Source organism: Nothobranchius furzeri, chromosome 2 (genome assembly GCF_043380555.1).
Source record: "Nothobranchius furzeri strain GRZ-AD chromosome 2, NfurGRZ-RIMD1, whole genome shotgun sequence".
NCBI lineage: Eukaryota > Metazoa > Chordata > Actinopteri > Cyprinodontiformes > Nothobranchiidae > Nothobranchius > Nothobranchius furzeri.
The window spans coordinates 26,468,781-26,479,878 of record NC_091742.1 but is presented as its reverse complement, the minus strand read 5'-3'; positions in this window follow the sequence as shown (position 1 = coordinate 26,479,878).

Here is an 11,098-nt window from a genome sequence, read left to right as displayed (position 1 = left end):
TGAATTCTGAAAGTTTTTTTTCTCACCTCGGTACATTCACATGGATTTTGAACAGTTTCCCTGATTTGGAAATATCTGGTGTTTACATTTCTGACTTGAGACACTCTTATCAGTGGGACCCTGACTGTACAAGGCTCATGATGATGGGATAAGGTCAGCTTGACTCCTCAGCTTTTAGCCTAAATATCATACTACTTCAGACTTACCCACAGAGTTAGGACAGTTTGGATTATAATTTAACCTTATCATTTATTTAATTTCCTCATGCTGCATAGCAGTGTCACATATTTAACAGACACAAAAACGAAAAATCAAAACAAGAATAGTCCAACTGATTTTAGGGTTAGCCAATAAGAATTAGCAAAAAATGTGTGTACTTTTGGATTTTCTTGCAGTCCTACATATGGTGCACTTTGACTAGCTTGTTATCACTGACAAGATATGCACACAGTAGCAGTCTCCACGGCTTATGGGCTTTTTAATCTTGCAATGAGACTTTGAAGTTTCACACCAGTACAATCATTTTTAAATCTTTTTAGCAGAAATGAGATCCAATGTAATAGCCAAAAACATATAAAAACTAAAGACAAAGAGATAAAATCTCACAAACACAAGCGGAACATATCACATGAGGTTGTTGCATGTAAATGTTGCACATCAGTTGCATCGCCCTCTGTGTTTTCATCTCTAGAAAATCCCATCTTAACTTAAGGGGCGTTTATCTGATTTCATCAGACAAACAAACACTGGCGCGCTGTGTGCAATCAAAGCAGCTAGAATTGACACGTTGTCATTGTGGAACACCTTTAAAGAATCAGCCTATGAGATATATTTCTAGCTATATGTCAATCAAAGATACTTTATTAATCCCAGAGGGAAATTAGAGTTTCAGTACACACAATTCAGAGATCAGACATACATGGGCAAGACACATGACAAGAATTGGTGACTGTGGTCATTCGCAATCCTGAGTCGCGCTACCTTAATAGAGATAAGAGGGGTACATGAGGATTGGTTCAGGTGGAGGGAAAAAAGGCACTTCAGAGTTACCCTCCACCAGGAGGGCAGCTCTGCTCTGGGATAAGAGACAGAGTTGAGTTGCCGTGGCGACAGCACATTCCACATTTCTTCTGAGGGGGGAGTTTTTGTTGTAGCCTTGCAGGCTCAAGGGTACCAGATTCCGGTTAGCAATTGTTTTGGGGCCAGACAGAGATAATCCTCCTGTTTTACAGTTTGTTGGTCCTCAACCTCTCAGAATCCCAATAATGGACATTAATCTATCTCAATCCGTGCTGATTCGTCCACTCTCTCCTTGATGGCATCCATCCTTGTGCCAAAGAATGAATCTCCGCCAAAGTCCCAAGCTTACGATTCATCTAGACAATTATGTGAGTCTGTGAATTCACAGCACGGTGCAAACCATCTCTGAGCTCCGGGATCAGGCCAATATTCCTCGACAGCTCGTTCATTTTCCGGTAAGCCAGGCAGCCTCCAAGGTCAATGAGCAGGAAACCTGACACCAACACCACCCAAGGCCGGATTAACCATATGGGCAACTGGGCAATTGCCCAGGGCCCACGAACTCTAAGAGGCCCAGGGCAGCAAGCGCACGAGCAAAATACTGTAGGCATGTCTGTAATCTCCCACATTATATTAAACTAGGGTAACCGTATGTCCGGTTTTCCCCGGACATGTCCACTTTTCACTCTCTGTCCGGGCGTCCGGACTGGGGGTCCGCGGTCGTATTGATGAAAATGTCCAGCTTTTCATCCAGGAGCAGGGATCGAATTATGGGGGAGCTGTATATCTTACACATCCAGGGGAGCCGGAAACAAGTTTTCTATCTATATTACATCATTTATGGACTCTTCTGAGCAGAGAGCACAGAGAGCGGCACAGCGCGTTCTTGCGCAGCGCTCCAGGCAGCTGCTTCCAGCGCACGGTCCATTCTCAAAGTGGCGCAACCAAAAAACTATAATTAGCACACGATCGTTCATGTCTGCACATATTATCTATTTTCTGTCTTATTTGTGCCTGAAGCGCTCTGCTGCTGCGCAGCTCATCACCTGTGCTGCGCGGTGGTGCGGTGATTTCACCTCACTGACGCGGCATCGAAAGGCGCACTCCGCTTTGCGGTCAGGAGATCCCTTTGATCTGCTCAAAAGTAACTGATGAGGTGAAAAAGTAAGAATCCTGGCAGCAGTTTTTTCTGGAGAGTTTAGAGGAGACGCAGGAAGATGAGAGACGGACAGGACAGGAAAATAGTTAAATAAAAACAAGAAAACATAACTAAGTGTGGAAAAGTAAAATGTAGGTAGATTTATCTCCACTACACGTTTTTACCTGTATAAAACAACAAGTTACACACATGTAATATTTATACATCTGATACAATTCAGATCACCTTCAACACTCAGTCACACACCCAGGGCCGTTTCAAGACATTTTGGGGGCCAAGGCAAAATGACCACCCACCCCCACCCCCACCCCATAACTGGGCTCCCCAGAAACCTCTGTGTAATTGTTACCCTCTCCAGGAGTGTTATTTATACAGTGTTTATAAAAGCCCCTCAGACATTACTGACATGTTCTAATATTATCAGATGAAAAACTAAATTATCAGACATGCTGTCTCATCTGCTTCTTTTCTAAACTTGCAAAAAGTAACAAAACCATTTGAAAGCCACTATTTGTGGATTCTCTGAAAGTTTCCATGGAGTGTGGGACAACTTATTTTTTCATTGATCCTATCGTCTAATCTCACAGCTGAAACAAGCATCCTTAATAATCTGTGCACAGGAAGCGTACCGATGCTGTAGTAAAACAAAAGGTATAATAATTTATTATTAATAAAACCTTGTTGCAGCACTAAAGCAGAAAAATGAGATATTGCAATACATATGCTAAATATTTGCATATGAATTGTTTTAGAGCCCTTTAATTGGCAGAATCTGATATTAATTTAGTTCTTACAAAAAAATGGGTCCCAGCGTGGTTTGTGTGGCGTTGCCATAGTGTGACGTCATAGGCACAGATCCCCTGTCCTCTTGTTTGGAAATGGAAATATGATCACTTTATATTAAACAAACTGTCCACCCGGGCTTTTGCGCTGCACAGAGACGCTTCACTGCCTATGACTCTGAACGTCAGTTGAGAGTCAGTCTCATGCAGACTGACCAATGAAGAGAGGGCCTCAAGTTAAGACCCTCTCCTCATTGGTCAGTCCACACAAGGTGGGTCAAAGGTTACCCTGAGCGGGTTACGTGATGTCAGGCATTCAAGCATTGAGTATATTTACTGCATATTACAGTAAAATATTCTGTATGTGACCATATTATGGTGATCCTTGGGTCGTGATGATGGGGCCCTTGAATATTGTTGCCCAGGGTACAACAAAGTGTTAATCTGGCCCTGACACCACCAATATGCACACGTCTTCAGAGTCCTCCACCGACAGCTGAGATAAACACATCAAGTTCCACTGTTTCCAGGATTCCATGATGTGTCCAACTGGGTCTGTACCGGCGGGGCATCCGGAAGCCCCTTCTCCCGTTCTCATCGTTGAAAAAAATTTATCAATCGCGTTGAGAGACCAGCTGACGAGATCCATTTAAGTGAATTTCAGCTTCCAGAAAAATGCATAAGCAGCCGTGCACCCAGCACACAGAGACAGACAAGGGCCTTGAGGATAAGATATGGAGGAGAGGAGGAAAAAGGCATCTGCACCCTTCAAGAGCCGGAGGAGTCAGTCAGTTCTATAATAAATATGCTTTGGCTGTGCCCAGTTGGTTTTATCAACCTGACAACAAGCTTGTCATGTAAAAATGCTGAGTCCATCCTGCATAAAATAGGTCAAACAGCGAGGACAGAGTGCAGCAGGATGGAAATGAATATTTTAAGTCTTAACTGAGGCTTCATTCTGTCTGAAAGTCAATGCCTAAAGAGGAGGTGTCTTCCTCAGTAGTACAGCCTTAGTCTTGACTGGGAGAGCGTTTTGCCTTTTAAAATTACTCTGAGTAACCTGGGCATTTATTTGACCTCAGATGAAGATGTGAGAACATCAGTGATCCTCCTCATCTTGCAACGCAGCAGCACTTCCTGGCTGTCGCCGACTGAGGGGCGAGATGGAGAAACGCAGTGGATGAGGTTTTGAATGTTGTTTGGAAATAAATGAGAGAATTAAGAAAAAAAAACACAGCAGACCTTCCTTCTCCAAATTCCAATTTAATCCCAGGTTTTATGTACAGTAACTTTTTTTTAGGGGGTACCATTACAAGAAGAGAGTTACCATACACGGTTATAGTCCGTGGCAAACTGTGAAAAGATAACTAAATCCCAGAGTCACTGAACTTCTGGACATTGGCACATTTCCATCCAAACATTGATAATTAGGTAATTGCTCTATCTGGGATATCGACTTTTTTAAAGGTGGCTGTGCAAAAAATTTTAACAAAATTTATTCTACTAATTTCTACCAATGTGTGTGTTTAGTTTATGCTAGAGGGGCATTCATCATAGTGGCGAGTAGTGAACAAATATTCTCAGCAACTCCAATAATGAAACTGAATATCACAATTTGCAATAATTATCTGCTTAAATGGTTACCACACATTAGCAAATAAGGTGACCGACGCAAAAAGGGAAGCCAAAACATCCCATTCGCAGGTGCTGATGTAATATATTTTTTGAGTCAGTCTGCTGAAAATCCTGCTTGCACACCTACACACAACCATGGTGTAGTTTAAGCATCAAATGATTAAGGTCATGAACACACACAGCCAGGTTTTGTAATTGAATTACCTCCACTGTCCATCTACGAAATGGGTACACATCTTGTTTTCCAGTATAAAATCTAGTACATTGTGAAGCACATTCATGCCAAGCCTGTAGGTGGCAGTAGTTCCCCAAATCGTCAGCGCTTCTGTTAAAAACCCTTCCCTGCACATACAGTCTTTTGCCTGTAGTCTTCTACGTAGGCAAGGTAGCTTCATTTATTTAGCACGTTTCATACACAGATGCAATTCAATGAGCTACATAATAAGTATACTTTATTGAGCTTGTACAGACAAGCGACTGTAAACACAAGTCGTTTGTGATGTTAGAACATTTTTATTGCGGGAAGTCATAAAACTAAAAACTCCGGTTATTTATGTTCTCAAGCAAATGCTGACATTGGAGAATTCACATATTTCCACTTTGGTCAAACTTTTTTGAAGTATATTTCTTGATGCAGTTTATCTTCACTTTCTTGTGAATGACAGGCCAAATCACAGAAAAATGTTTATTTTGGGTGATATTCAGCTACACGTGTAGCGTCAAAATATAACTGATCATATGACAGAAATAAATATTTTGAAACGTTAACAATGCAAGACAAAACGGGCAACATGTGGAGCCACTGGGGGCGTTTATTTTACTTTTGGCAGTAACTTTAACATTACTCTCTTGCATTTAGTAATTTTAAAGGTTAATTATTATACAGAAAGTTGGATAAAAACCATTAAATAACAATTTCACAAATTGTTGATTTATTTATGAAGACATTTTTATCTGGTACTTTTCAAACTACCTGTTGTCGCTAGCTGCACTGCAATACTCGCGCTGCTCTGGGTGGCTGCATGTTGGAGTAGCTCTGTTAACTACATGTAAGTTTTGCCTTTTTTGGACATTTCGTTCTTCTAGCATCTTAAGAAAAACTGTATTTTTGTGGACCTTTTACTTTTCTGTTCTGGTGCTGTGAAGCTTAGAGGATTTTTACTGCTATTTTTTCACTTTTTGAGTATTTGTTATGATTCATAACCACAGCAACAAGCTGGTTTACAACCGGGAGCAGCTGATTAACATTGGGAAGGCTGAAATAATACCTCAACTGAAGCCACAAATCCCAAATGAACTAAAACGCAAGAAGCATGGATGCAGAGCAGGAGCTAAACGGAGACAGAGAAAGAGGAAATTCAAACCATCTCTTCCATGGATCTTAATGGGCAATGTGAGATCACTGGCAAACAAGATGGAGGAACTCCAAGCCCTTTCAAGGACTCAGCCAGAGTATCAGCAGTGCAGTGTTATGTGTTTCACTGAGACGTGGCTGCAGGACCATATCCCCGATTCCAGCGTCTCTCTGCCAGGATTCCTGACTGTACGAGCAGACAGAGATCTGAAGAGGACCGGGAAAAGAAAAGGAGGTGGAGTGGCAGTGCTTGTCAACAACAGATGGTGCCATCCAGGTCATGTTTCAGTGAAATGTCGTCTCTGCAGCCCAGATGTTGAACTCTTGGTAGTAAGTTGTCGCCCATATTATTTGCCAAGAGAGTTCACCAGTGTTGTCTTGGCAACCGTTTATATTCCTCCTTCAGCCATTGCTGAAAATGCATGTGATGCCATCAGTTCCGTTGTCGCTAAGCTACAAACCCAGCACCCCAATGCATTTGTGGCAATATCTGGTGATTTTAATCATGCCTTGCTCGCTACACTTCCAACATTTCAACAGTCAGCTGCTCCACCAGAGAAAACAAGACATTGGATTTGTGTTATGCAAATAGAAAGAATGCATACATGTCCAAAACAAGACCTCCTCTAGGACAATCAGATCACAATCTTGTTTTTCTCTGCTCAGAAAATAAACCACTTGTTCAGAGGCAACCTGTGACAAGAAGAACTGTGAGAAAATGGTCACAGGATGCTGAAGAAGCACTGCAGGGTTGTTTTGAGACCACAGATTGGATGATTCTCTGCCAAGGATATGAAGAGGACATCAGTGCCATGACTGGATGTGTCACTGACTATATACACTTCTGTGTGGACAATATCATACCCACCAGAACAGTGAGATGCTTCGCTAATAACAAACCCTGGATCACCAGTGAACTGAAGAATCTGCTAAATGAGGAAAAACAAGCCTTCAAGGAGGGAGACAGGGAATTATTGAGGAGTATAAAGAAGCAAGTAAAGATCAAGCTCAGAGACAGCAAGGAGGCATACAGGAAGAAGCTGGAGAACAAACTACAGAGGAACAATATCAGAGATGTCTGGTCAGGGATGAAGAAGATCACAGGCTTCAAGCACAGGAAGGATTGCACACATGACAGCCTGGACACAGCCAATGAACTGAACAAGTTCTTCAATAGGTTCAGTTCAGGAACAAACCCAGCATCCTCCTCGCCTGTCCCCAGCCAATCAGACATCCCATCCTCCTCTGATCCAACATTTTCCTGTCACACGCCAGCTCTTTTGTCCTCTAACGCAGTCATGGACTCTTCTAGTTCTATAAATCCATCTTCAACCAAGTCAGGAGATGCTGCTGCCCCATTTACCTCCCCCTCCCACCTATCTGTCTCTAGAAGTCAGGTGAAGAGGCAGCTGGAGAGACTGAACAGGAACAAGGCTGCAGGTCCAGATGGTGTCAGCCACAGAGTACTGAAGGCCTGTGCAGAGCAGCTCTGTGGAATTCTGCAGCACCTCTTCAACCTCAGCCTGGCCCAGGAGAAGGTTCCAGGAAGACTCCAAAAGACACAGGTGGGGACCTCAACTGTCGCCTGGATTAAAGACTACCTGACAAACAGACCACAGTTTGTGAGGCTGAAGAACTGCACATCAGACCAGGCGATCAGTAACATTGGAGCACCACAGGGGACTGTACTCTCACCATTCCTTTTCACCCTGTACACCTCAGACTTCCAGTACAAATCAGAGACCTGTCATCTACAGAAATACTCAGATGACTCTGCAGTTGTCGGGTGTATCAGAGATGGACAGGAAGCTGAGTACAGAGAGCTGGTGGAGCGCTTTGTGGCATGGTGTGGAAACAATCATCTGACCTTGAACGTGAACAAAACAAAGGAGATGATTTTAGACTTCAGAAGAAACAGGGTGGAGTCAAACACTGTTTCCATCTTGGGAGAAGAAGTGGAGGTGGTTGAGGAATACAAATACCTTGGAGTTCACCTGGACAACAGACTGGACTGGAGAAAGAACAGCCAAGCCGTTTACAAGAAGGGACACAGCAGACTGCACTTCTTGAGGATGCTTAGGTCCTTCAATGTCTGTAGCAAGATGCTGCAGATCTTCTACAAGTCTGTTGTTGAGAGTGTAATCTCTTCAGCCATCGTCTGTTGGGGTAGCAGCATCAGAAGCAGGGACCTGAAAAGGCTCAACAGCCTAATAGCAAAGGCTGGTTCTGTTCTGGGGACGACTCGGGAACCGCTGGAGGAGATAATGCAAAGAAGGATTCTCCAGAGAATGAAGAAAATGATGGACAACCCTGAGCATTCTCTTCACAAGACTGTCCGACAACAGAAGAGTGTCTTCAGTCAGAGGCTTCTTCAGTTTGGCTGCAACACTGACCGCTACTGGAGATCCTTCCTGCCAACAGCCATTGTAATATACAACAACTCTTTGATGACTTGATTATTATTATTATTCTGAGCTACTACAGCAATCAATTTCCCTCTGTGATTAATAAAGTATTTTGAATTGAATAGAATACTAATGCTAGCTAGCTAATATGTAAACAGAAACAAATATGTTATTTGGTTTTGTTTATATATATTTTTGGGACCAGAGCCACATCTAATAATGTTTATATTTTTGTTTATTAAAAAATATGTTATGTACCTTGCTGCTTGTAATAAAAGAAGTTGCAATACCCTCCTGCCACCACAAGGGGAGCATCACTTCCAGGTGCTAATTATCTTTGTTCAGCTGTTTAAATTGTCACAAAGGCAAAGCTTTTGCGGTCACACTCATTTCTTGAATTGAACAACGAGTTATGTATGTTCTCATGATTTTTCTTTTATAATAAAAAATATTATTTAGAATATTGCAGTTGAATAATTCCCAGTCGCTTCCAGTTTAAATAGATGTTGATATATTTCACATGTTCTGGGGTTAGTTATGTTTCACAGTTTGCCATCACACAGAAAACTAAGCTTTGCACACACACACATACACACACACGCGCGCGCACACATTTACTGACACACATGTCGGTCACATCATACTTTTATGCACCTTTTGGACTCTGAGGGTTGTTGAGCCAGAACAAACCGAGGCTGTGATGGTTGGAGCTGGGTGATCAATAAAGTTTACGCATTTAAAGTGAAACCATTCCGCAAACTACTTTAAAGGTGAATAAATAAATAAATAAATAAACAAATTTGCTGTCAGTTCTGAGGGGGTGTACCAAAACTGCTTCCTGATTTTCACCATCGTCAGTTAGACTTTTAATATAACTCATCTTTTAACCAGCTATTTTAATTATACAATAACAAGTATGTACTTGTGATGATATGCAAAGATGAATGAGAATTCAGGCCTTACTAATGTGCTGAAAGTGAATTTGTCTGCTCAAACTGAAAAGTGGATAAAAGAAAAACAGACTATAGTGCAACTAAGTTTTTTTTCCTTCACATATTCACTCATTTGAAATACTCTGTACAGTTAGAAGAAATTAAACATAGTAGTCCCACTTATACACAACATCATACATGATTAGTCAACTAGAAAAAACAGTAAACACGGCCACAAGTGAGTAAAAAACGTCTAAAGTTACGTTCCTTTTTACAGCTATTCATCTCCTTGCAGACACTTCAGACTCTTATTTATAGAAAAAAACTCCACAAAGTTCACATTTAGGATTCTGAAGAGAACCGAGGAGCATCCAAGAAACTAAACAGTCCTGTATTTTTTTGTTTTTTTGTTCTCTCTCGAAGAAGCCAGTTAGTCACACGCAGCATGAGATTAAATATGCACCAGTTTGGAAACACCTCATGCAAACACAGAACGCCGTCTCCGAGCAACTCCTGGGACTACGACTACAGAGTTTTGTTACAAAACGGATAAACTGCTGAAGAGGACTGCAGAATAGAGGCGGTCTTGTGGGCGGTAACCATGTGGTGGTCTTTACGAGAGAACGCCCACCTCCTGATGTGTGCTCCTCAGCGAAAAGAGAAGGCCTCAGACTTTTGGTCCAGTGAACGCGACACAAAAGCACATTAAGTCAGATTTCCCCAAACATAGTCAACAACGTCTCACACAGAGAGTGATCTTTGTGTGTTTTTGGTCCCAAATAGGGTTAAACAGGGTGATGAAGTGTATCAGTTGGCACTTTTGACTAAAATTTGGGAGCTGCTAAGCCTCCTGTGTTCGTACACAGAGGGATCAGCGTTTAAATAAAGACCTGTTTAGACATTTTTGTGTCAGGATATTAACACAAAGCCTTAAGCTGCTCTGATTCTGATTGTCTTTTCCATCAGCAGCGCATCGAAGCTGCTTTTGTTCAGTTATTTTTAAAAATTCTACCTTTTAAAATAAAAAGTACAAAGATCAACACTCGCCTAATGAAGGGCGTGACTGAACAGGATGGGAAATGCTGTGTTTCTGTCTACCTCTACGTGGGTGTGTCTCAAGTGGAAGACAAAAAATTAAGACGGACAAATCCAGATCTCGCTGCATCTCATCCTCGTGTCCAGTCCGTCTGTCCTGTGGACAGAATTTCTGTCGTAAACATCGTTAGGATTCACATTTTGAGAAGGACAGAGATGGATCAGTTTTGAGCTCACGCGGTCTGCTTCTTGCCCACGTGCACGTTTACGAGGACACGTTAACATTCATCAAACGAAGAAGCAGAGAGCACATCCCAGATGCACCAAAACTAAAAGTAGGTCTTAGAAAAGAGATGTCTAACATTCTTTGATCGGCAGTCTTGTCCGCCAGGCACCGAGAGCAAAAAGTCCCAAAGAAAGCTGAATCACTTCAGCCTTGAACGTGGAGGGGGTGAAGCTCTGCGTGGATGTTTTCAGTCTTTGGTGAGACGAATTAGCATAAAACTCCTCACTAAGTCCAGAAACTGGGCCCAGTGTGAACATTTTCCATGTCAGGAATATAAAATCCCACAGAAAGCCAAAGGAAACTCATCATCAAGCAGTTGCATCCCTTTGGTTTCCTTCTTAGCGCAGAAAAATGAAAGTAAGTGTAAAAGAACAACATATCCTCACACGTCCTGCTGTTACTTCTTTCTGCCACACGGTGTCAGTGTTTCACCAGGAAAGCCAATGGCAGTCAAATAGAGCCAAGGGGAAGCAATCTGATCAGGCATTTT